Genomic DNA, 21450 nt, shown 5'->3' with positions numbered 1-21450 from the left:
GACTAATGTAAGTCATAGTCATGCCACATAAACATTACAATGGTTGAAAAGTAAGTAGTCGTGGATAAAGGAATAGTTTAGCAGTGTTTATGAGCATTGTCTCACTTTGTAGAAGAGGCTGAGCTGAGGGTTTTTAAATACTATTTCAGATCTGCCTTACAGCACACTCTGAAAATACCAGAGCCTGAATCAATTTTAAAAAGATAGTACTTTCAGTAACTTTAATATCAGAAAAATACTATAGTTTCTCTATTCTTAGGGATTTTTGAGTATCTCACTCAGAGGTAAGGTCCTCCACCAACCATGATGGGCAGAGGCAAACAGGCTGGCTGAATTCATTCCAGTTGACCACACAAGAAAATCCTGAGACTTGAGATGTTTCCAGATCGAGAAGACCAGAGATAAGAGAGAAATAGCACCGTGTAAGAGATACCAAGGGACTTGGAGTCAGTTTGGGGATCCCACTTAGGTTTCTGACATTAAAATCCTCTGTGACTCGAATCGTCTCTGAGCCCCTGTCTAACCATCTAGAAAATGTGACTGATAATATCTACACCATAGTTTGGACATTTAAGAGGGAGAATTCCACAAAGAGCCAGTGTGATGACTCTCAAGACAGGTGCTTAGGAAGCCATGATTACTATTTGGGTCCATTTTTTTTCCAGAAGAAAGAACACATACTGAATCTATATATATATTTTTTAAGATTTTATCATATGATTTCAATTACTTGTGGAGAATAAGGAATAACATGGGAGGACATTAGAAGAAGGAAAGGAAAAACGAAATGGGGGAAATCGGAGGGGGAGACGAACCATGGGAGACTGTGGACTCTGAGCAACAAACTGAGCATTTTGGAAGGGAGAGGGGTGGGGGATGGGTGAGCCTGGTGGTGAGTATTGAGGAGGGCACATACTGCATGAAGAACTGGCTGTTATACATAAACAGTGAATATTGGGACACTGAAAAAATAAATTAACTTTTTTTAAAAATAATTTTATTTATTTGTCTGAGAGAGAGAGAGCACAGCAAGGGAAGCAGTAGGCAGAGGGAGAAGCAGGCTTCCTCTTTAGCAAGGAACCTGACATGGGGCTCGATCCCAAGATGCTTAACCAACTGAGCCACCCAGGCTCCCCACCCATAGATTTTCCTTAAGCGAAAGGATACATTTTCATGATGACTTCACATGATACCAGAGATCCCCACTTTGCCTCTAGGAGTTGGGAGATGAAGGCATTTGCAAACTCTCATGGTGGCTTCCCCAAATACATTATCCTGCCTGGTGACCATGAGATCGTTGTGAGCCCGAGAGAGGGTGCTGTGACAGTCAGCTGTGTCTGGCTGGCAAGAGAACCAAATCCATTTCCCTGGATGATGTCTCTGGGGAACAGAAACCCTGCACTGTTAATAAGCCCCTGTCACTAAGCTGTCCAGAGATGGCCATCCTCAGGGAGAATGACAATCAAGGACAATGCCAAAGGAGACCTCATCTGTCTCTTGTCATTTCATATTTTTGATAGCAGACAAGTAATTGCCTAGGACTCCCCAGGTACCTTAGTCTCATCTGTGAATGACCTGGAGGTTTTACAAAACACTTAGGATTTTGTACTCACAATTGCCCAAATATTCACATATAAATAGATAAGGAAGAGTGCAATCAGTCCCTTAATGTTAAATGTAAATATGTGAATAAATTCTTATTTTTAAAAAAGATTTATTTCTTTGTTTTAGAGAGGAGAGAGAGCACAAGTGGGAAGGGCAGGAAGAGGGAGAGAGAATCTCAAGCCGACTGCACTGGGCTCGATCTCCTGACCCTGAGATCACGACCTCGGGTGAAGCCAGGAGTGGGACGCTTAACTGACTACACCACCCAGTCAACCCAATAAATTCTTAATTTAATTGCATTCAAAACCAACTTCTATGGGATCACAGAGCTATAAATTAGGCACATTCTAATCTTCAGCATGAATACAAAGGAAGGCAACCAAATTCTACCAAACTTCTAAAGTGATGAAGAGTAACAAAAATCTCAAATTCTCTAAAAACACTCTTCTGGTTATATCCATAGGTTTTAATGATATACTCAAACAAGTTTAAGAAGTTATCTCTTTTTAGTAAAACATAGATGGCTTACTTAAAATCAACTAGTCTTTGCACTTAACTTCCAAATGGTTTAAATCATCACTACAGAAAAACCGAAAGAAGTTGTTTCTCACAGACCAGTAAGTTCCGGCTTCGTTTCCCATATTTAGCCTACAGAGATTAAGTCCTTCCTGCTACAAAACTTCCTACATCTGCATTCTGCCAGTTATTCCCATACCAGTTAAATTCCACCCTGAGAATTAGAGGGAGAACTGGCAGACACTGGACTCCGGGTGTCCTGAACTGGGAGGGAATGACAGACCTGCTATCAACACTTTGCACCCCAGGCCACATGCCCTGCTGCCACCTTCCACGCTCTAATAGCTTTCATAATAGTGTGGCACTACCTAGTGATGCTGACCCATGCTCACATTCCTAGAAGCGATGTTATCTAGGGTAACGCTCGGTCACCCAGCAAGACACGCACATACCAGCGCTCCACAGCAGTGTTGTTGGTATTAACCAAAACCTAGAAAAATCCAAACTCCCATCAACAGTAAAATGAGCAAAGTGTGGCCTACTCTAGAAAAGAGCACTCTACAACAATATGAATAAAACTACAGCTAAACAAATCGAAACAATGTTTCTTACACAAAAGGGCTGAGGACATGACATAAGTTACAAAGGACTTGATCCTTCTACAGGAGTTCAAATGCAGATCAAACAAATGGCCATTTAGGAACTCACATATGGGTGGTGAGGCTAGAGTTACAGTCACAAATTACAGTCACAGCTAAAAATGATATCAAAATGCTGATTTTAACAAAGCCATCATCAAGGGGAAGAGAAATATATGGATTTGGATAGAGGCCCTCTGAGGTGCTCTCCACGTTCCCTAACAAGGGTGTCAATATATTAACCCTTCACTTTTTCATTATTTTTTTTCAAGGAAATATATTTATTTAGATTTTCTAATATGAATATTTCTAATGAACATTGTATTATACATCATACCACTGTCATTTGTGTGTCTATGACTGGGAAAAAACCCAGTACATTGGTTTTACATAGTCTTAGAAGCTAGTCCAGGGATGCCTGGATGGCTCAGCTGGTTGGGCGGCTGCCTTCGGTTCAGGTCATGATCCTGGAGTCCTGGGATCGAGTCCTACATTGGGCTCCTTGCTGGGCAAGGAGCCTGCTTCTCCCTCTATCTCAGTCTGCCACTCTGCCTGTGCTAGCTCTTGCTTGCTCTCTCTCTCTCTCTCTGACAAATAAATAAATAAAATCTTTAAAAAAAAAAAAAGCTAGTCCAGCTTCAGTCCTTAGTGAACGCTTGTTGAGTGAAGTAATGGCACTGCTAAATGACTGTCTAGTCCATGATGAAACCTACAACCTCCGATAGATCTACAGATTCCTTCATGGTCTTGAATGTTTACCATCGCGGTGTTACAGGACTTGTGTCCCCACAGTGCCTGGGTTCTGGGTCATGCTGCTTCAAAGAATGAAGAGGTAGACCAAACGGAGAGTGGTAGATGGCAAAGCACAGTTTACAAAGAGTAAAGAGTACAAAGAAAGCCCAAGAGTACAAAGCTCCAGGGGAGGAAAGGGGACCTGAGCGGGTTGCTCCCTGAGTTTCTAAGTTTAGGGGTTTTATGAGCTCTTTTGCAGAACTTTCTTAAGCAAGCGGGTGTGCTGAGTCATGCCTGTCAGGGGTGTGGTCACATGTCTGTCTACCTATTAGGTTCAGTCCACGAACTAATGGTCTTTTTTTTTTTTTTTTTACATCTGGGGGCTTAGGTCTTAACTGCCCCCTTCCCATGACATTGACAAATGTTTTTGTGGTTAATTGTCTTCTTTTAGGAGAATTTACAGAAGTCAGATCTCCAAAGGCTGCAAAGCAGAATATCAGTGTGGTCCTGTTTAAGCTGAGAAACAGGACATCGGTGCTACTTTATGTTAGCTGTCCTGACTCCGCATCTTCTTGCTGGAGACTCTGGCCCTGAGTACCTAATTGTCCGACTAACTTCTAACTGTGGTTACATTTTAGTTTGTTAAGGGCCCTCTTGAAATGGGCTGAATACTGAACTGAATACAGAAGTCCCACCATAGTCTACCCAAAAGTAAAAGGAGATTAAATCCTTCGTATTTTCAACTTTCCATTTTGACAGCACCCTAAGGAGCCATTGGATATATTAGCTCTGACATTCACTGCTAATCCAATCCAGCCTAATCTCAACAATACCTCTTTATTTACTATACAATGTATTACACAATTACACAATTTACTATACAATTTATTACACAATTTTGGCTTCCAGAGAAACACTCATAATTGCAAATTTTGTTTCTTTAATTTTTTCCTGGACTTTATTTAAATTCAATTAGCATATTGTGCATTAGTAGATTCAGAGGTAGAGATCAGTGATTCATCAGTTGGGCATAACACCAAGTGCTCACTGCATCACTGCCTGCCTTACTGTCCCACACCCAGTTACTCCAGCCCCCACCTTCCCCTCCAGCAACACTCAGATTGTTTCCTATGATTAAGAGTCTCTTGTGGTTTGTCTCTCTCTGATTTCATCTTGTTTTATTTTTCCCTCCCTTCCTCTATGCTCCTCTGTTTTGTTTCTTAAATTATTTTGCTTAGCATAATCCCTTCCAGGAAATCTTTCAAGAGATGAATCCATGGGCAAATGGGATGCCTCCACATGAAGAAAGCCCAACACACCTCTCCGGCCCAAGGACGGACTTAGGCTGATTAAGTTTTGGAACTAGCAGGGGCGCGGGGGTTGGGGGGCACAGCTGGTTAAGCCTCTGACTCTTGGTTTCAGCTCAGGTCATGATCTCAACTCACCATCTCAGGTCACAGTAGCAGGTTGTGGGATCAAGCCCCACACCAGGCTCTGCACTTAGTGCAGGCTGTTTGAGATTCTCTCTCCCTCTGCTCCTGCCCCCCACCTCTACAATAAATAAATAAATCTTTTTTAAAAATTTTAAGAGGGGAGCCTGGGTGGCTCAGTGGATTAAGCCTCTGCCTTTGGCTCAGGTCATGATCTCAAGGTCCTGGAATCGAGCCCTGCATCAGGCTCTCTGCTCAGTGGGGAGCCTGCTTCCCCCTCTCTCTGCCTGCCTACATGTGAAATCTATCTCTCTTTCTCTCTCTCTCTCTGTCAAATAAATTTTTTTTTAATCTAAAAAAAATTTTTTTTGAAGAAAGAGCAGACACGGGATAATCTCCGAAAACCTAGTAGAAGTTGCTATTTGGTGAGCAAAGTTTACATTTATAAAGGAAAGCTCCATTTATAATGACACCCTCTGTGTACTTGGAACAGAGCAGGACTAAAGAGCTCAAGACACTTCAATGGAAGAAGGAGCAGACTTGAATCTGCATAACAACTACACCTGCACGCCCTGTGCCTGGCCTGATAAACCCCTATACCTGGCCTCCCCACCACCCCAAATCTTTCTTTTGCCTTTAGCTGAAGATGGCATTTAGGGGGATGGCTTCGGCCATTTGGGGGAGTTATTTCATTTTCCTGAGCATCTCCCATGTATGTAAAATGTATATATGCTATTAAAACTGTTTTTCGGGGGGAGCCTGAGTGGCTCAGTAGGTTAAAGCCTCTGCCTTTGGCTCAGGTCGTGATCCCAGGGTCCTAGGATTGAGCCCCGCATTGGGCTCTCTGCTCAGTGGGGAGCCTGCTTCCCCATCGCTCTGTCTCTGCCTGCATCTATGCCTACTTGTGTCTGTCAAATAAATAAATAAATAATCTTTTTTAAAAAACTGTTTTTCGGGACCCCCGGGTGGCTCAGTCAGTTAAGCTTCTGACTGATCATGACCTTCTGCTCAGGTAATGATCCCAAGGTCCTGGGATGGAGCCCCGCATCAGGCTTCCAGCTCAGCAGGGAGTCTGCTTCTCCCTCTGTCCCTCACTCCTCTCTCACTCTCTCTCTCAAATAAATAAAAATCTTTTAAAAATAAAATAAAATAGTTTTTCTCTGTTAATTCTTTATTACAGGAAGGGATCTCAGCCAGGAACCTAGGAGGGTTGAAAAAACACCGTTTTTCCTCCCTTATAGATTCTGTATGATACCATTCAGCAATAAAAGGAATGAACCATCACCCTATACAAACATGGATGAATCTTTCATGTATTTTACTAAGTGAAAAAAATCCAGTCTGAACAGGCTACACACTGTATGCCCCATTTATAATACATTCTTGAAAAGGCAAAAACTAGAAAGATTGTTAACAGGTCACAGAGTGATGGGTTGGAAATGTTTCATAGGATATTTAATGATGAATATCTGTCATTATGCATTTTTCCAAACCCATGGATTTTTACAACACATGAGTAAATCACAATCTATTCAAATTCAATTATTTATTGTGTGGGAGTATTACAGGATAGAATACAGAAGGGAGCAAACAATCCTTCCACTGGTTATGCAGGCTGCAATGGGTGCCACGTGCATGTAAACTCCCCCCTTCAGGGCGGCCCAACTACCTGTCAGTGGAAATCAATGGAGCAGAACCAAAAACCACAAATGGACCCACAACGATATCATCAACTAATCTTCCACAAAGGAGGAAAGAATATCCAATGGAAAAATGTCTCTTCAACAAATGGTGCTGGGAAAATTTGGACAGCAACATGCAGAAGAATGAAACTTGACCACTTTCTTACACAACATACAAAAATAAATTCAAAATGCATGAAAAACCTAAACGTGAGACAGGAAACCATCAAAATCCTAGAGAACACAGGCAGTGACCTCTTTGACATTGGCTATAGCAACTTCCTTCTAGACACTTCCCTTCCCTTCCCTTTGAGGCAAGGGAAACAAAAGAAAAATAAGCTATTGGGACTTTATCAGAACAAAAAGCTTCTGCACAGCAAAGTGAACAATCAGCAAAACTAAAAGGCAACTTAGAGAATGGGAGAAGATATTTGCAAATGACCTCTCTGGTAAAGGCTTAGTATCCAAAATATATAAAGAATTTATAAAATTCAACACCCAAAAAACAAATAATCCAATTTAAAAATGGGCAGAAGGTATGCCTGGGTGGCTCAGCCAGTTAAGCATCTGATTATTTATTTATTTATTTATTTGACAAAGAGAGATAGAGAGCACAAGTAGGCAGAGTGGCAGCCACCCACGAGCCCCAAGCATCTGATTCTTGATCGCAGCTCAGGTCTTGATCTCAGGTCATGAGTTCAAGCCTTGCATGGATCCTACTTTAAAAAGATGTCAGGGGGAGGGGAGAGAAGACATGAACAGACATTTCTCCAAAGAAGACATGTGGATGGCCAATGGACACACAAAAAGATGATCAACATTTCTCATCATCAGGAAAATGCAAATCAAAGCTACAATAAGATTATCACCTCACACTTGTCAGAATGGCTAAAATCAACAAGAAAAGAAACAGGTGTTGGCAAGGATGTGGAGAAAGGGGGATCCTCTTGCACTGTTGGGGGAAAGGCAAACGGATGCATTCACTGTGGAAAACAGTATGGACATTCCCCAAAAAGTATAAATACAACTACCTCACAATCCAGCAATTGCACTACTAGGTATTTACCAAAGAATACAAAAATACTAATTCAAAGGATACATGCACCCCAACGTTTATAGCAGCAGTATCTACAACAGCCAAAGTGTGGAAACAGCCCGTGTCCATCGACTGACCAAGGATAAAGATGATGTGATATATATATATATATAGATATATATATACATATATATCTATATATATATATATATATTTCTCAGCCACAAAAAAGAATGAAATCTTGCCATTTGCAATGACATGGATGGAGCTAGAGAGTATTAAGCTAAGTGAAATAAGGCAGAGAAAGACAGGGCGCCTGGGTGGCTCAGTGGGTTGAAGCCTCTGCCTTCGGCTCGGGTCATGATTTCGGGGTCCTGGGATCAGGTCCCGCATCGGGCTCTCTGCTCAGTGGGGAGCCTGCTTCCTCCTCTCTCTCTCTCTGCCTGCCTCTCTGCCTACTTGTGATCTGTCTGTCAATTAAATAAATAAATATCTTTTTTTAAAAAAGGGCAGAGAAAGACAAATACCATATGATTTCACTTATATGTGGAATTTAAGAAACAAAACAAATAAGCAAAGGGAAAAAAGAGAGGCAAACCAGGAAACAGACTCAACTGTAGAGAACTGACGGTTACTGGAGTGGAAGTTGGGAGGGGTTGATTGGATGGGAGATAGGGATTGGGAAGTGCACGTGTGATGGTCACTGGGTATTGTAGGCAAGTGCTGAACCACGGGGTTGTACACCTGAAACTAATATTACACTGTACATTGAGTAGCCGGAATTTAAATAAAAACTTTTAAAAAACAAATGAGGCTTATTTTCACAAATCTTTATAGTTTTGTATAGGCTGGAACACATGCGTGTTATTTCCTTGCATTGTGAGCAGAGCACTTTTAGCTCCCACACTGAAGTTTTGAATACCATTCCCTAATAAAGGGGCCAGGGCTCTCTAAAGAAATAGTTGTTACTACTGGTGAAAATTAGAAGTTTTGGGTTCATGAGTAAACTGCTAAGAAAGAATTCTTGAGACTTTTTTGTGAAAAAAGGTGTTTTTTACTATAGCACAGGAACTGGACCTGTGGGCCGAAAGAGCTGTGCCTCCAAGACTGAGGGATGACTGATTACATATTTTAAGTTTTGTGGAGGGAGGAGAGGTGGAGATAACAGGTTTCTAAGGAATTTTTGCATTCTGAAAGGAGGATCTTAGGGGCCTTGAAGATTTAGCTATTGTCAAGATAAACTTCCTTTTAGTCTTTAATGAAATATAAACATGAAGGCATTAAGGCAGCCCGGAACTCCTTGAGGAATGTCACCCTCTGCACATCTCAGGCATCTGTCAGTGGGTTGCAAGCTCTAAGGAGATTTAATTCAAACTACATTTTTTCTTGCCTATGCTCGCATCACTATGACTGTAACAGTAAATACAGTAGCCAGGATAATCCTGAAGTATCAGAAGGTAACAAAGTACCAATAAGAAAAAATCTACAAAAATGGAATTATGTCACAGGCAAACAGGCCAATGGAAACAACTCTCAATAATCACAACAGAAATCAGCTGACCAACCAAACACTGTAGTTCTGAAGTATAGCCAAGAGCCTAAGATAACCAGCCACTTGTCCCTACTGGTAAAAATAAATGATTACATAGAATTTTTTAAAATATTTTTTAAGATTTTATTTATTTATTTGACAGAGAGATCACAAGCAGGCAGAGAGGCAGGTGGGGGGTGGGGGGGTAGCAGGCTCCCTGCTGAGCAGAGAGCCCAACTTGGGGCTCAATCCCAGGACCCTGGGATCATGACCTGAGCCAAAGGCAGAGGCTTTAACCCACAGAGCCACCCAGCTGCCCCTACAAAGAATTTTTTTTTTAATGACTACAAATCTCTGCTGAAGATTTCCAAATAATTCAGGTAAACTACTGAGTCATCTAGAACAGAGGTGCAACTAGCCCCCCTCTCCTCAACTGTGGGCTCTACAGAGTGACTTCCTCCTGCGTTGGACACACAGTAAGGATGTGGGGCAAGAGGAACTTCAGGGAAAACCTAACCAGCCCTTCCTCAGCCAGTGACCAGAGTTAACATTAACTGAGTTAGCTGCCTTGAGAGCATGCTCCATCAAACTGGTAACCCAGAGGAAATGCGTGATTTCCTAGTAAAAGTACTCATTTAAAAAACAGACCTGAGGGGCGCCTGGGTGGCTCAGTGGGTTAAGCCTCTGCCTTCAGCTCGGGTCATGATCTCAGGGTCCTGGGATCGAGCCCCACATCGGACTCTCTGCTCTGCAGGGAGCCTGCTTCCTCCTCTCTCTCTCTCTGCTTGCCTCTCTGCCTACTTGTGATTTCTCTCTGTCAAAAAAATAAAAATAAAATCTTAAAAAAAAAAAAACAGACCTGAAAATAAAGAAAATGGAAACTGAACAATTATCATAGAAAAGCTTGCAGTGCTGCTTAAACTCCCTTTGGAAAATACCCCAAGGCCATATGGGCATACAGTTCACAGTGGACAGTTACCTGAGCTTTAACAAATTTTGATTTTAATATCAAAGTTTGGTATATGTCTACATATCTCATCTAATGCAGGATGTCAATATTTACAAAAGAAACACATTATGTACCACTATAAATATACTGCCACATAAACTGAATTTCTCAACGGGAGAAAACCATGATGGATTAGCTTAGTTCCCTTAAAGCCAGAAAACTAAATTTTTAATAAATTTTGATTTATAGATTTAAACTTATTTAAACTTTGATGTTTTCATATATGTTTTCCAGTTGTCAATATATTTTTTCAACTAAAAAAAACACTGAAACAACAAAAGGACATGCACAATTCTCATGAGGGCAAGAACATATGGACAGCTGGCCTTGGGGTGCCCAAGGGACTGGCCCATTCCTCCAAGCACTGGCAGCCAAGATGGTCTTGGTGTTCCTCCTTTCTCTGCTGGAGCCTTTTCCCAGAAACAATGCTAATCTGTGAGAAGTACTATGGTGTGCCATGACAGTGAGCTGCCAAAGCTCTAATGAAAAGAACTAGTTTGTATGATACGTTGTGTTGAACTACTACATGACAAAATACAGATAAACCACTGAGAAAGTCAGAATCAGATTATGTTCACTATGGAAGACAAAATGTCTCAGGGAAGCCATAGCAAATCTCCCTCCTGTGCACTGCTGTTGTTGAGTTTTAAGAGTTCCTTAAATATTCTGCATACTGAACCCATATCACCTCTATAATTTGCATATATTTTCTCCCATTCCATAGGTCATCTTTTTAGTTTCTTGCTAGTGTCCTTTGATACCCATAAGTTTATAATTTTGATCAAGTCCATTTATTTTTTTCTGTTATTACCTGTGCTTTTGATAATCATACCCAAGAAATGATTGCCAAATCCAATGCTAATAGACACATGGAAATTTGTTAAAAAAAAAAAAAAAAAAAGACATTGACATGAGTTGATGAGGATATGGAGAAATTAGAACTCTAGTACATGGGGGTGGGGTAGAGGGAGGTTTCCTTCTTGTTCTTTGATTTTTTATTTAATAAAATCCAATCCCAAACCAGAAAACAAAGAACCCTGGTACACTAATGATGATAACATAAAACATTGCAGTCAATGTGGAAAACAGTTTAGAAATATCTCAAAAAGCTAAACGCAGAATTAGCATATGATTTAGCAATACCACTCCTAGGAATATACACACACACAAACGAACACAGGTATTCAAACCAAAACTTGCACATGGATGTTCATAGAAGCAGTATTCACAATGGTGAAAAGGTAAAAACAAAACAAATGTCCAACAGCTAATGGAAAAATCCACATAGTAGAATAAGAGTCAGCCATAGGAATGAGTGAGGTACAATGTGTATGAACCCTAAACATATTTCACTAAAAGAAAAAAGTTGAACACAAAAAGTCACAGATTATGTGATTCCATTTATATAAAATATCCAGAATAGGTAAAGGCATAGACACAAAAACTTACCGGTTGCCAGAGGTCAAAGGGAAGGGGGAAGCCAGTGATTTGTGGGTCATGGGATTTCCTTTTGGAGTGATGAACAGGCTTTGGAAAAAAAGATGATGGTTGCACAGTATTATGCATGTGCTAAATGTCAAGGAACTGAACGCTTTAAAAAGGCTCAGTTTATGTGAATTTCACCTTATTGAAAAACAAAGAAGCATGTGCTGTTACACACAGAGGCTGCTCCACACCACCTGGGGCTCCCCGTGGTGGGACACTCACATGGGGTACTGAGACTTCTCTTTTTTCAGACTTGGTGACAGCAGGGGGCACCTCCATCTCACTTCTGTCCACATCACTCCTGATTCTAAAGATAGCTTCTGGGTTCTGCCTCATCTTGCTGACCAGCATCTGGCTCCCCACAAAACCTTGAAGCTCCACAAGCATGTGGAACGGAGGAGGATGTCTGAGCCAAAGAGGCTTTTGTATCTGGGAACTTGGAGCTATGAGTGTTTTTGTCTGCCCAGGTTAGAGTGGGCACTATAACCACCCCCCAAGAGGGGGCCCTCTGGTTTAGCACCCAGAGAGAGGCCTCCATTTCATCCTACCTTCAAAACTTCAGCACCTCCAAGTCAGAACAATTTCATCCCAGCCCTCACTGGGTGGGCGATCCCAGTACCACCCCAGCCCCAGCAGCCAGCAGCTAGGCAAGATATAGTGTTCTGCCCAAGGCATGCACCAGGGGGTACACTGGAGACACCACAGTGCCTTGGGTTCCTTGGGAGGTGATCACTGGCAAGAGGCATGGAAACTGTTACAGGCTGAACTGTGTTCTACAAAATTTTGTATGTTGAAGTCCTTTTTTTTTAACAGTTGTATGGTAGGTGTTTTTGTTTTTGTTTTTGTTTTATGTTATGTTGGTCGCCATAGAGTACATCTCTAGTTTTTTTTATGTAGTGTTCCATGATTCACTGTTTGCGTGTACACCCAGTGCTCCATGCAATACATGCCTTCCTTAATACCCATCACCCAGCTACCCCATCCGCCCAACCCTCTCCCCTCTGAAAACCTCAGGTGGTTTCCCATAGTCCATAGTCTCTCATAGTTTGTCTCCCACTCTGGTTTCCCCCTTTCATCTTTCCATTCCTTCTCCTAATGTCCTCCATGCTATTCCTTATGTTCCACATATAAGTGAAACCATATGATAACTGTCTTTCTCTGATTGACTTACTTCACTCAGCATTCACTCATCCCCTCCAGTTTCATCCATGTCGATGCAAATGGAGGGTATTCACCCCTTATGATGGCTGAGTAATATTCCACTGTATATAAGGACCACATCCTTTTTATCCATTCATCTGTTGAAGGTCATCTCAGGTCCTTCCACAGTTTGGCTATTGTGGACATGGCAATATTGGGGTGCATGTACCCCTTCTTTTCACTACATCTGTATCTTTGGAGTAAATTTTGAGTAGTGCAATTGCTAGGTCATAGGGTAGCTCTATTTTTAACTTTTTGAGGAATTTCCATGCTGTTTTCCAAAGTGGCAGTACAAACTTGCATTCCCGCCAACAGTATAAGAGGGTTCCCCTTTCTCCACATCCTCATTAACATTTGTTGTTTCCTGCCTTGTCAACTTTTGCCATTCTAACTGGTGTAAGGTGGTATCTTAATATGGTTTTGATTTTCATTTCCCTGATGGCTAATGATGTTGAACGTTTTTTCATGTGTCTGTTAGCCATTCATATGTCTTCTTTGGAGAAGTGTCTGTTCATGTCTTCTGCCCATTTTTTGACTTACTGTTTTTTTTGGGGGGGGGGGGGTGTTTGAGTTTGAGAAGTTCTTTATAGATCTTGGATACCAGCCCTATATCTTTAACATCATTTGCAAGTATCTTCTCCCATTCCATGGGTTTCCTCTGTTTTGTTGACTGTTTCCTTTGCTGTCCAGAAGCTTTTTATCCTGATGAAGTCCCAAAAGTTCATTTCCACTTTTGTTACCCCTGCCTTTGGAGACAAGTCTTGAAAGAAATTGTTGCAGCCGATGTTGAAGAGGTTACTGCCTATGTTCTCCTCTCCTCTAGGATTTTGATAGATTCCTGTCTCACATGGAGGTCTTTCATCCATTTAGAGTTTATCTTTGTGTGTGGTGTAAGAGAATGGTCGAGTTTCATTCTTTTGTATGTAGCTGCCCAATTTTCCTAGCAACACTTATTGAAGAGACTGTCTTTTTTCCATTTGGCATTTTTTCCTGCTTTGTCAAAGATTAGTTGACCACAGACTTGAGGGTCCATATCTGAGCTCTCTATTCTGTTCCATTGATCTATGTGTCTGTTTTTGTGCCAGTACCATGCTGTCTTGGTGATCACAGCTTTGTACTACAACTTGAAATCAGGCAATGTGATGCCCCTAGTTTCACAATTCCCTGGTGATCTGGGGTCTTTTTTGGTTCCATACAAATTTTAGGATTGTTTTGTTCCAGTGCTTTGAAAAATGCCATTGGTATTTTGATCAGGATGGCGTTTACAATACAGATTAATCTGAACAGCATAGACATTTTAAACAATGTTTACGTTTTCAATCCATGAGCATGGAATTGTTTTCCTTTTTTTGTGTGTGTCTTCTTCAATTTCTTTCATAAGTGTTCTGCAGTATCTGGAGTATAGATTCTTTACCTCTTTGGTTAGATTTATTCCAAGGTAGCTTATGGTTTTTGGTGTTATTGTAAATGGAATCGATTCCTTAATTTCTCTTTCTATAGTTACATTGTTAGTATATAAGAAAGCAAATGATTTCTGTGCATTTTTTTTTTTAACCTGCCACATTACCGAATTGCTATATGAGTTCTAGTAATTTGTGGGTGGAGTCTTTTAGGTATTCCACATAAAGTATGTCATCTGTGAAGAGTGTTTGACTTTTTTGCCAATTTGAATCTTTTTTTTTTTTCTTTTTGGTCTGATTGCTGATGCTAGGACTTCTAGTATTATGTTGAACAACAGTGGTGAGAGTAGACATCCTTGTCTTACTCCTAATAAGGAAAAAGCTCTCAGCTTTTTCCCATTAAGAATGATACTCGCTGTGGGTTTTTCATAGATGGTTTTTATGAAATTGAGGAATGTTCCCTCTATCCCTACACTCTGAGGAGTTTTAATCCGGAAAGGCTGTATTTTGTCAAATGCTTTTTCTGCATTGAGAGGATCATATGGTTCTTGTCTCTTATTAATGTGTTCTATCACATTGATTTATGAATGTTGAACCACCTTGTATCCCACGAATAAATTCCACCTGGTTGTGATGGGTAATTTTTGGGGGGAAAAAAAAGGTTTATTTTATTTGAGAGAGAGAGACAGTGAGAGAGGGAACACAAGCAGCAGGAGAGGCAGAAGGAGAAGCAGACTCCCCGTGGAGAAGGGAACCTGATATCGTGCTTGATCCCAGGACTCTGGGATCACAACCTGAGCCAAAGGCAGACCCTTAATTACTGAGCCACCCAGGTGCCCGGATAATCCTTCTAATGTACTGTTGGATCCTATTAGCTAGGATCTTGTTGAGAATTTTGGCATCCATATTCATTCATCAGGGATATTGTAAATTCTCCTTTTTGATGGAGTCTTTACCTGGTTTTGGGATCAAGGTAATGCTGGCCTCATAGAATGAGTTTAGAAAATTTTTCTTTTTTTTTCAAGCAGCTTCAGGAGAATTGGTGTTATTTTTTTTTAAATGTTTGGCAGAATTCATCTGGGAATCCATTAGGCTCTAGGCTCTTGTTTTCTGGGAGGTTTTTTTTTTTTTAATTTTTTAAATTTATTTATTAGAGGCAAAGAGAGCATGAGAGGAGAGAGGTCAGCGGGAGAAGCAGACTCCCTGCCGGGCAGGGAGTCCAATGTGGGATTTAATCTAGGGACTCTAGGATTATGACCTGAGCTGAAGGCAGTCACCTAACCAACTGAGCCACCCAGGCGCCCCTCTGGGAGGTTTCTGATCACTGCTTCAATTTCATAACTGATTATTGGTCTCTTAAGATCGTCTCTTTCTTCCTGTTTCAGTCTTAGTAGTTTATAGGTTTCCAGAAAGGCATTCATTTCTTCCAGGTTGCTTAATTTATTGGCATATAGTTGTTGATAATAATTTCTATTCCCTTGGAGTTAGTTGTGATCTTTCCCCTTCCATTTTTAATTTTATTAATTTGGGTCCTTGCTTTTTTTCTTTTGGATAAGTCTGGCTAATGGCTTATCGATCTTATTCTTTCAAAGAACCAGCTTCTAGTTTCCTTGAGCTGCTCTACCATATTTTTTTAAGGTTTTATTATTTGACACAGAGAGATCACAAGTACACAGAGAGGCAGGCAGAGAGAGAGGAGGAAGTAGCCTCCCTGCTGAGCAGGGAGCCCAATGCAGGGTTCGATCCCAGCACCCTGGGATCATGACCCAAGCTGAAGGCAGAGGCTCAACCCACTGAGCCACCCAGGTGCCCCATATTTCTAGTTTTTAATTCATTGATCTCTGCTCTAATTACTTCTCTTCCCCTGGTTGAATTAGGCATTATTTGTTGTTCTGTCTCCAGTTCTTTAAGGTGTAAAGTTAGTTTATGTATTCGGGATTTTGCTACTGGGGGGGATGAATTTTGGATGGCTGTATGCCCCCCTTAGACCCACCTTTGCAGTATCTCATAGAGTTTTTTTTAAGATTTTATTTATTTATTTGACAGACAGAGATTACAAGTAGGTAGAGAAGCAGGCAGAGAGAGAGGAGGAAGCGGGCTTCCCGCTGAGCAGAGAGCCCCATGTGGGGCTCAATCCCAGGACCCTGGAATCACCACCCGAGCCGAAGGCAGAGGCTTTAACCCACTGAGCCACCCAGGCGCCCCTCTCACAGGTTTTTGACTGATGTGTTTTCGTTCTCATTGGTTTCTATGAATTGTTTAAGTTCTTTGATTTCCAGGTTGACCCAAACATTTTTTTTTTGATTTATTTACTTATTTGATAGGCAGAGACCACAAGTAGGCAGAGAGGCAGGCAGAGGTGGGGGGGTGGGGGAAAGCAGGCTCCCCGCTGAGCAGAGAGCCCAGTGTGGGGCTCGATCCCAGGACCCTGAGATCATGACCTGAGCTGAAGGCAGAGGCTTAACCCACTGAGCCACCCAGGCACCCCGACCCAAACATTCTTAAGCAGGATGGTCTTTAGCTTCCAAGTGTTTGAATGTCTTCCAAAATTTTTCTTGTGATTGAGTTCATTTCAAAGCATTGTGGTCTGAGAATATGCAGGGAATAATCTCAGTCTTTTGGTATCAACTGAGACCTGATTTGTGATCCAGTATGTAGTCTATTCTGGAGAAAGCTCAATGTGAGTTTGAGAAGAATGAGTAGTCTGCTGTTTTAGGGTGCAATGTTCTGTATATATGAAGTCCATCTGGTCCAGTGTCACTCAAAGCTCGTTTCTTTGTTGATTTTCTGCTTAGATGATCCATCTATGGCAGAGAGTGGAGTTTTGGGGTCTCCTGCTATTAACATATTATTAGCAATGTTTATTTTGGTTAACTGTTGGCTTATGTAGTTGGCTGCTCCCACTTGGGGGGGCATAGATATATATAACTATTAGATGCTCTTGCTGGATAGGCCTTTTAAGAATGATATAGTGTCCTTCTGTATCTCTTACTACAGTCTTTAGCTTAAAATCGAATTTGTCTGATATGAGAATTGCTACCTCAGCTTTCTTTTAAGGTTCATTGACATTAAAAATGGTTTTCTATCCCCTCACTTTCAGTCTGGATGCATCTTTGGTTCAAAATGAGTCTCTTGGGCGCCTGGGTGGCTCAGTGGGTTAAGCAGCTGCCTTCGGCTCAGGTCATGATCTCAGGGTCCTGGGATTGAGTCCTGCGTCGGGCTCTCTGCTCAGCAGGGATCCTGCTTCCTCCTCTTTCTCTGCCTGCTTCTCTGCCTACTTGTGATCTCTGTCAAATAAATAAATAAAATCTTAAAAAAAAAAAATGAGTCTCTTGTAGACAGCATAGGGAAGGGTCCTGTCTTTTTAACCAATCTGCAACTCTGTGCCATTTCATGGGAGCATTTAGGCCATTCACATTAAGAGTGACTATTGAAAGATATCATTTTGTCATGTTGCCTGTGAAGTCCTTATTTCTATAGACTGCCTCTGTAAATTTCTCTTCTATATCATCTCGGGGTCTTTTTCCTTTTATAGAACCCCCCTTAATACTGCAGGGTTGGCTTGGTGGCCACATATTCTTTGTTTCCCCAGTCTTGCAAGAGCCTTGTCTCTCCATCCATTCTGAATGACAACCTTGCTGGATAAAGTATCCTTGGCTGCATGTTCTTTATCCTGCTTATGTCTCACCAGCCCTTTCTGGCCTGCCAGGTCTCTGTAGACAGGTCTGACCTTAATCTGATGTTCCTCCCTCTTAACATAAGAAATCTCTTCCCCCTCACCACTTTCAAGATCATTTCCTTGGATCTAAGATTTGCCAATTGTACTATTATATGTCACGGCATCAGTCTGTTCTCATTGATCTTGGAAAGGGTCGTCTTTACCTCTTGGACATGAATACTTGTTTCCTTCCCCAAATTAGGGAAGCCCTCAGATACGATTTGCTCAAATATATATATATAATCTCCACCCCCAAAGATCCCAATAATTCTGATACTGGAATGTTTCATTGAGTCATTAATCTATTTGATCCCTTGGGCTTTAATCTTTTTCCCATGCCACCTCAGTTTCCTTCTTTTCTATCATCTTATCTTCTAGCTCACCAATTCATTCTTCTGCCTCATTTTCCCTGGCAGTCAGAGTATCCAGTTTAGACTGCATTTCATTCATACCATTTTTAAGTTTGGCCTGATTACACCTCATTTCTGTCCTTAGAGATTCTATACTGTCAATATTTTTCTCAAGCCTAGATATCACCTTCATAATTGTTACTCTGAAGTAAATTTCTGACATCCTGGTTATATCCATATCCATTAGTTCTGTGGCAGAGGCCACGGTCTCTGATTCTTTCCTTTGTTGGGGGTTCCTCCTTTTAGTCATTCTGTTGAGGGGTGGTTGAGGGAATGTACAGAGTCCTAAGTATTGACCACAACCCAAGCAAGATGCACCTGTTTTATAGGGACCTTGGGATTGTCGGCCTCTTGTTCTTCCAGCCTGTCTTCTGGGGGAGGGGCCTGCCATGCTGTTACTCAGTCCACTGTTAACTCCGGTTTAGGCAGAGTTGCCCTGCCCCCCGGGGGGGTGGGCTCAGTGAACATTAGTTTTCTGGGACTTTTGTTCTCTGGCGGCTTTCCCTAGCAGCTTTCCACATCTCTTCTGAGAGTCAGACAAGTAACCACATACAAACCTCTGTTTCAAAGCAGAGAGATCGCAGTCTGATCTTCACTGAGCTCTCCAGGCCACACTGTCTTCACTTCTGCGCTGCTAAAACCCGCAGCATTCTGGGTTGTGCACCCCACACCAGCTCCCCCAGCCGTCACTCCCAGGGCTGGGCATGTCTCTGTCCTTTGTGCTTCTAAAGCTGCAAACCGCCCCCAGTTCATAAGTGCGCACCCACAGCTCCAGGTTTCTGTTTGGGGGGCTACCCTAAAGTCTTTTCCCTGCCGCTACTTGTCTGCAAGTCTGTGCCCAGTCCCCAGGCAGGAGGCTTTTTTTTTTTTTAAGATTTTTATTTATTTATTTGACAGAGAGAGATATCACAAGTAGGTAGAGAGGCAGGCAGAGAAAGAGGGGGAAGCAGGCTTCCCGCTGAGCAAAGAGCCCGACGCGGGGCTTGATCCCAGGACCCTGAGACCATGACCTGAGCCGAAAGCAGATGCTTAACCCACTGAGCCACCCAGGCGCCCCGGCAGGAGGCTTTTGTTACCTCAACTTCCTGGCACAAGTTCACAGAGGATCCCTTCCCCTTCTGTTTATCTTCCATTATTTGCCTGCAGAATCACACAGCTCCCCACTTCATACCTCAAGACCAATTGCCAGAGATATTCTGTTTGTAGAGCTCCAGACATATTTTCTTACATCTCAGGTTGATTTCATGGGTTCAGAATGGTCTGGCAGATATCCAGCTCAATTCAGGGGACCAGCTGAAATAGGGTCCCCTACTCCTCCACCATCTTTTTTCCCCTCCCATATGCAGAAATCATAATCCCCAAAATCCCTGAATGAGACCTGATATGAAAATACAGTCTTCAGAGATGATCAAGTAAAGAAGTGGCTCAGTTGATTAGCAACTGCCTTTGACTTGGGTCATGATCCTGGAGTCCTGGGATCAAGTCCCACATTGGGCTCCCCGCTCAGCAGGGAGTCTGCTTCTCCCTCTTACTTCTCCCCTCTCATGCTCTCTTTCTCTCTCTCTTTCAAATGAATACATAAAATCTTTTTTTTTTTTTTTAATAAAATCTTTCAAAAAAAAAAGAAAGAAAGAAGACGACGATGACTGGCGCTCTGCAGTCCCGAATCAAGGAAGTACTGGAACCTGGAGAAAGCGCCCCTTGAGCCTTCACGACAATGACATCACCCATATCACACCTCCAAATCTGTTATTTTGTGCCACGTAGCTTGGCCTAAGAGATCAATACAGGCACCCTATGCCCTCTCCATCAGTCTCCACACCATGGACAGTGGGGGTGAAGGCAGGACCCTTCATACACTGGGGCCATTGTTGGGTGATCATTTCTGGGCCTGATTGTGTGGGAGGTCTGGCCACAGCTCTCAAGCTCCTGGGGCCCACACAACTATGTAGACAAGGAGAGGCGGAGAAGCTGACCTCCCTGGAGCTAGTCACTGAACATCCCCCCTGCCATTACTGGAGCCCGGAAAGTCTCTCTGACATCTCCTCTGGGCCCCTCTGAGAACTATCAGCCATTTGAAACCACCACCATACCCTTTTTCATCTCAGGAGGGCAAGTGCCTCAGCAAGACACAAAAAGAGGACCCTCGACCTGGTCACAGCACCTCACCTATGTCCACTGGACCCAGGCTGGCCCCTTAAGGGGGTGAGGGCAGAATAGTCTGTAGAGCCAACATTCCTCTTCTCAAAGGAGCCTGGAATCAAGACAGCAGAAAGGGAAGTGGTGGACCTCAGGGTGGCAGCTAAGTGGCAGGACATTGAGAGGAGTGGCCACTCCCACAGGTGCTGGGCATGTGGGAGGGGATGAGGCCTCCAGCCTCACAGGACATCTGACCTTTGCATAGGAGGCCCTCCAAAGGAGCTCGGGTCTCAGTTAACAGTCAGCTCCAGAGACTTCAGTCCATTTGCCACAAAATGGAGACAATCCAGCTGGCTGAGTCTGTGCTCTGGAACTTTCAGGATCAAGTCAGGTATCTGTAAAGGGTAGGGGGAGGAAGCTACCCAGGAGGTGCTCGCACAGCCTGTTCAGGAGGCTCTTGCCTCACACATAGGTACCTCCCTGTGGCTCGGGAAAGGCTAAGACTGGGATAGGTCCAGAGCTCTGCACATTCCCATGGAAGGCCAAAGGGCCTTGACAACCCAGGGTTAATCCCTAACCCTCTCTAAAGTGTTTATCAACTGTGCAGATATTTCATGCAGACTGTGAATGACTGAGGGCAGGATGAGTTTGAGCCGTGCTTCCCATGGTGACAGGCAATGTACGATGAGTTAAATACCCCAATAATTAAAACAAATCACCACTTGGCTGACTGGCCCATAAGGCTGAAGAGTGAATCTTCACAGGCATAGACTTTGTGACAGTACATGAGGGAAGCTGGTGCCATTCTGATGCCAGAACTAGGTTAGTAACGTGTTCATGAATTATGAAAATGGAAGCACACCAAAGAAATTCATGAGTCAATGGAAAGCTTGATGAAGAACAGCATGTTTGCACAGCT

Source organism: Enhydra lutris, unplaced genomic scaffold (genome assembly GCF_002288905.1).
Source record: "Enhydra lutris kenyoni isolate GAN:26980312 unplaced genomic scaffold, ASM228890v2 scaffoldscaffold117, whole genome shotgun sequence".
NCBI classification, from domain to species: Eukaryota; Metazoa; Chordata; class Mammalia; order Carnivora; family Mustelidae; genus Enhydra; species Enhydra lutris.
Note: the sequence above shows the minus strand (reverse complement) of the source record.